The sequence below is a fragment of the Urocitellus parryii genome, chromosome 13 (genome assembly GCF_045843805.1).
Source record: "Urocitellus parryii isolate mUroPar1 chromosome 13, mUroPar1.hap1, whole genome shotgun sequence".
In the NCBI taxonomy this organism is placed as follows: domain Eukaryota; kingdom Metazoa; phylum Chordata; class Mammalia; order Rodentia; family Sciuridae; genus Urocitellus; species Urocitellus parryii.
Window position 1 is genome coordinate 25,147,503 of NC_135543.1, and position 6,214 is coordinate 25,153,716.

At 49.7% G+C, this 6,214-nt stretch overlaps 1 non-coding gene across 1 annotated transcript; it reads right to left on the reverse strand.

Annotated features, from left to right (window-relative positions):
* Positions 1–3,073: 3,073 nt before the first annotated feature.
* LOC113186367 (U6 spliceosomal RNA) lies at positions 3,074–3,181 on the reverse strand. Its single transcript, XR_003301272.1, has one exon. It is a non-coding gene; the product is annotated as a U6 spliceosomal RNA (small nuclear RNA).
* Positions 3,182–6,214: the final 3,033 nt, after the last annotated feature.

Below are 6,214 nucleotides of genomic sequence, written 5' to 3' on the forward strand. Positions count from 1 at the left end.
CGTTACAACTCCAAGATGACTCTTCATCACTCATCTTTAGAATGGCTCAATGGCAGAAGAGAAAAATAAAAACTCTCACAAAATGCTGTGGTCCGAATGTGTGACTTGGGCAGCACGTGTTAGAGACAGAGTCCTCAGGGCCACAAGCTGGGAGGTGGGGCCCAGGGAGAGGTGACAGGACCACGAGGGTCTCTTAGAAACCGTCACCTGCGATGAAGTCCCACCGTCTTATATTCAGACCTGATTGGGAAACACTCCTTCATGTCTGGAATGTGACTGGCACGGTGCTGGGTGAGATTCGGGCAAGGAGGGAGCAGTGTCTGCCGGGATGTGGTACCTGTGTGACGGGGGCCAGGAAAGAGGCCATCGCAGTTCACCAGCACACTCTTTCGATCACGTGGGCGTGGGAGGCTTCCTGCCCAGTGTTCAGGACATTTGACAAACACAATAGATGTCAGAAAACAAAATAGATGCTGAGTCCTGCACTGTGGCCGGGCACCCTAGTGGGGCAGACAGACCACACAGACGGACCTCATCAATGAGTAATTGACAGAGTCTGTAGAAGCTGGTAAAGACCCCAAGAAAAGAGCCTGGTGGGACCAGGGGCAGAGTAGGGGGGTGGAGAATGGATTTTTTAAAGTGTTTTTTAGTTGTACATGGACACGATATCTTTATTTATTTATTTTTATGTGGTGCTGAGGATCCGTCCCAGGGCCTCACTCATGCTAGGCAAGTGCTCTACCGCTGAGCCCCAGCCCCAGTTCGGAGAATGGATTTTTCGGAGCAGTGGTCACGTGAGGCCTCACTGACAAGTCACCTTCCAATTCATCTCCTTGGAGTTAGGTCTGCATCCGGAGGTCTGATTCTGGGGTAAACCAAACTAAGAATGGCTAACACACTTTTATTTGTAAATAAAAATGAACCCAGGTACCACCTTTAGGGGACGGCAGTGTTTGAGATGCCGTGGGCCCTCCAAGGGTGACCTCTGGGACCTCAGTAACAAGAGTCGGTTAGGGACAGAAGGGCAGACTTGGGGAGGTCACGGTACCCAGGGAAAGTGTGCAGCGCAGGAAAGTGTGGACGGAGGATGGAGCGGGGCGGGGGGCAGTGGTGGGTGGTACAGAGGGCAGGGGCCGGGGAGGGATCAGAGAGGCAGGAAGAGAGAGGAGGGAGAGGTAGGAGCCTCCTGCCCTCCAGGGGCCGAGGAGGGTGTGGTCACATGCCTCCAGGGGAAACAGTCACTGTAGGGGCGGATGAGAGTGGACCGGTCAGTGACTGGGCAGAGGCTGGGCAGTGAGGAAGAGTCAGCAGCAGAGAGGAGCCTTTGGGGAACTTGGCTGTGACCCTGGGGACAGGGTGGATCAGAGAGAGAGAGAGAGATTACCGTCTGTTCCTCTACTAAAAGGAAACAGCCACCATGGACAAGTGGAGGGTGTGCAGTGTTCAGAATGGAGAGTGAAGGGCGGTGGGGGAGTTTTTAAGGAAAAAGATGTGGAACAATTGGAGGTGGAGGTGGAGGTGGAGGTGGAGGTGGCTGGCCGGAGGGAGACAGGGAGAAAGGAAGCAAGGACGGGCTGCTCACTGTCTGTCTCCAGCACATCAGTGTTGTCAGGGGACAGGACCCTCATTTATTCAGGTGAACAAGGCTAGATTGGGCACCGTGAGCTGGTGAGGAGGGTTTCCCCGGAGCCAGCTGTCCTCGTAGATGACCGTGTTGATCCCCACCTTAAACAAGCATGCGAATTCAGATTGGAAATTCAGCTGACGATTCATTTTATGAAACACTTCATGGCCGGTAGGGGAGAACCTCTGTAGGTCTCCAGTATTTCATTCAGGAAACTCCAAAGTGGTTTTGATGTTGACCACGGAGCACCATCAGAGCTACTGCCTCTGTTGACAGAAGCAGAAGCGGCAGGGCCTGGTGGCTCCGGGTTGGTCGCGAGCAGCACATGAACTCCTAATCACCATAATGACGAACAGCACCTTGGAAGCATCTCTCATTCTGAAATTGTCAGCAGCTGCCAGTTGGCAGATGTGCCCCAGTTACTCAGCCCAGAGCCCCTCGGTGCAGCCCTGGAAGCAGAGCTCACTGCTCCTTTGTATCTATCTTCCTCGGAGTCGCTGCTTCATGGCATTGTCACCCCTGGTCACATGGCCGTTCTCCCCCATTAGCTGCAATTGCTGTGAGTGGAGAAGCAAGAGTCTGGTTGGGGAGTCGCCCTGCCAGTATCACCCTTGCCCCCCACTGGCTGGGAGGGACTTACGCTAGTGACTCCTCTCTCTGAGCCTTCCAGATCAAAAGTTCTAGTCCCCCCATCCCACCACCAGCCGAAAGCCCATGACCATCCATCTGTTGATGGACCTTCCGGCTGCCCTCCTGTTCTTTTTAAAGAAAGGTGTTTCTGGATAAGCCGCGTGGGATCTGGGGAGCCAAGAGCAAGAACATGCGTCAGATCTCCAAGTGGCTAGGTCTCTCGGGAGCCTCCCAGTGCAGGAATGATGGAGATGGCTAAAGGAAGCAGGGGCATCGGGAGCATCTGGGGGCTGCAGGATGTAAGAGGAGAAGGGGGAGAGGGAGGGCTGGGTGGGCAGGGGCAAGTGGAGAGGGCGCAGAGCAGGCAGGGATGGGGGGTGGCTCTCAGTTGCTGTGGCTGCAGGGAGGAGGGGACAGATGCAACTGCTACCATCTTGCTTTTAGAAAAAGGAAAGGCAGGAGGGGAGAGCTCGGAAGAAGGAGAAGCAAGATGGAGAAGGTGAGAGCATGTGCTGGGGGTGGGAAGCATGGGGGCCTCTCAGCCTCCAGGGGAGGTAAGTTCTCCTGAGGGCTTTCTGTTTTAAAAATGGGTGTGTAATATGCTTTAGGAGGTTTTCTTTCTAACGTACACAATAGCATGAATCTATCTTAAGTCCTGTTCTCTGGAGGACTAGAAACCTCTAGAAAATCTATTTCATGGCATGCCACTCGAGTGAGGTTTGCTGCAGCTTCAGCAGCCCAAGAAAATGTTCAAAGCTCTAGATCATCATGGACAGAAGTAGTTGAAGGGCATGGACTGTGTCTTCCTCCTCTTCTTCTTTTAATATGGGGTGCTTCACGAATCTGCACACCATCCTTGCCCAGGGGCCATATTAATGAATCTTTTCTCTATCCTTCTAATTTTAGTATAAGTGCTGCTGAGAGAACATGGACTATGTCTGCTATTTTGTTTGTAGTGTTGGTGACGCTTGGCTAAGGCACATGTGTTAGGTTTTAGGTGATTTTTTTTTTTTTCTAGTTTGTGCTGGGAATCAAACCCCGGGCCTCAAGCATGCTAGGCAAGTGCTCTTCCATTATATTGAGCTTTACCTCCAGGCTTGAAGGGCTGTGTGTGCATTGGGGAAGGGCTTTGTGAAGTCCCCTGAATCTGGCTGGGTGGCCCTGCTGATTCTGCCCACATTTATGGCTGGGTTTTGTCTAAGAGCTCACATAAAGTAGATATAAAGTAGATATCAGAGCATAGTTTGCTCTGTGTTACCCCCAAAAGATCTTTCATAACTTGTTTGTATTAAATATTTCACTCTAAAAATTACCATCAACTTAAGGAATAAGTATGTGTAAGTGGAGAGAGGAGACAGGAACTCTGTCAGTACCCTCGGCTGGAAGTTTGACGTGGTGTGGTGCATTCCAAATTGAATTCTGTGTTTCAATTAATATTCATAAATTCAATTAAAATGATCACTATTTGATAAGAGGAAATCAGATACATTTAAATAACACAGAAATCTATTTACTATCAGATATTAATCTGGACAAATGATGTTGAAAAAACAAGAGAAAATGGTAAAACTGGAGAATCAGAAGATGATGCTCAATTCATTTCCCTGGAAATTTTTCAATGCCAAGGGGTACCAACAGGTACCAGTGGGCTGGGCATGGTTTGAGTTAAAGTAGAAGTTACCAATTCTTAACCTCATGTTATTAATTTGGAGATACACAGATAAAGCTATTTAAAAAAAATCATCAAACAAGATGTCATCAGGAATAAGATTTCCGTAGAGACCCTAAGTGCCCAGAGAAGGAGTGGTCTTCCTGTGTGGAGGGCTCTGGGAGTCTGGGCTGGAGCGAGCATGAGGTTGCCTAACTCCTATGTGTCTAAGGCCAGGCAGATTGCATCTGCTTCTCACCCTATGGGAAGGATTAGAAGTCTTAACAATCATTCATTCAACAAAAAAATTTCTTAAACACCTACTCAGTGGCAAGCTCTGTGCAAGGTACTGAAGATACAAAGGTGAGCAAATCACCCAGATTGTTCACGGGGTGATCAGAGGCAGGTGGGGTAACCAAGGGCAGTGCAGCATGGCAGTCTGGGCTGGTAGATGCAGCTGCATGGTGCCTGGACAACCCACTGGGGCTGTCTTTCCTAACTGGTGACAGGGGACCAACTGATGTGCCCTCTGTGTCTCAGCATCTTTCTTTTTTTTTGGGGGGGGGTACCAGGGATTGAACCAGGGTCCTTCAACCACTGAGCCACATCCCCAGCCCTATTTTGTATTTTATTTAGAGACAGGGTCTCACTGAGTTGCTTCGCGCCTCACCATTGCTGAGGCTGGCTTGGAACTTGCGATCGTCCTGCCTCAGCCTCTCTAGGCACTGGGATTACAGGCATGTTCCACAGCACCCAGCTCAGCATCCTTCTTGAGATGGCGATCAGGCAATCAGCACCCATCAACCAAGCCTGGCTCGGAAATACAACCTCTTTGCTTCCCGCAACAGGGGTTACAAGAAGACTATACGCATTCCCTATGGAAGCACAGGGAAGCAATTGGCCGGCGAGTTTTCATGGAATTTTGGTAAAGAGTCACAGAACAGATGATCAATCCATGAGACCCTAAAGGATAGATTTCTGAAGGCTGGGAAATTCCACGTCCTCTGTACAGTTGCTTGTTGATGGGCAACTTGGAATAAAGATCATGGTTCCTCGGAAACATAACTTCCTTGTTGGTATCCGTGGATCCTATTCATGACTTCAGATCAGGGCCCCAAAGGGAGTAACAGACCCCTGGAAGGACAGAGCCTGTAGGTGGGTAGCATGGTTGAGCCAGCCTGTTGGAGTGAGTCCAGGGCACTGGCCCAGCCACTGGGGTTTTCTTTGGCAGAAGAAGGTTCAGTGTCTTGTGTAGCTGGTGCCAAGCAGGCCAGGCTCAGTGAGCTCACGGAGCTCTATGGGCCCTGGCACTGGGGACCAAGGTGGAGGAAGTGAAGGGCTGGCTCTAATGGCCCCCGGTTTGCAGCAGCAGGGCGCCAGGCCAGAGGAGACAGGAAATATTCTGGGCTTTCAGACATTGTGTCATATGATTGTTTATTTGGGAAGAGGAAGCCACCCAGGGAGCAGTGGTGCCCATCACGACCCCTGAAGAGAAATCCAGTGAGTGCACATGCCACCTGTCCTGCTGCCCCCCACCCCGTGTGCACACAGGTGAGATGAGCCAGAGCCCTGCCACTACATTCCTATCACTGCACCTGCAGGAGGGGACCCATCTCTCCTGCCACTCTTGGGCAACTTGCTGGTGCACAGAAACTCTCCTCGAACCCTCTGCTCTTCCCCTTGCCTACAGGTAGAAATGGCTCTCCCTTGATCTCCTCTCCGGTCGGAACTTCCTGCCTTTGAGGTCGCATCTTCTGTTTTCCCCAAACCACTCTCCTGTACTCTAGTCACTGTTTCTTGACTAACTTTGAAGAGTCTTACCTTTGTGCATGGGTCTATTCTTTTTCTTTGTTCTGGAATATGCATTTTTAAATGTTCACTCAATTTGAAAAATGATGAAGTTCCCGACTTGAGGAATACTTGAGACATACTCTACCTAAATTCCAGATTACTTCTGAATGTCAATGTGGAAAAACAAATGAAAGCATGAATACATTGGAAGAAAATATGGGTGAGTATTTATAGATCTTGGGGGCCAAGAAGGTGTTTCTAATGTGACACCAGTCACGGGTTGGGTGACCTCTCCACCCACCTTGAAGGGATGAAAAATATAACTAAGCAAAATTGAAAACCTGGGTACATCAAAAGGAATTGTTACAGAGATGCACAGGACAGGATTTGGAAGGAGGTTAAAAGTGGCTAGCCCTGGGGAGGAGAGGAACATGCTTGTGTTTTAAAGGGAATTTAACTTTTTAAAACCAAATATACTATGTATTATGAGAAGTTTATGTAGATATCATGTTCCTTGTCTG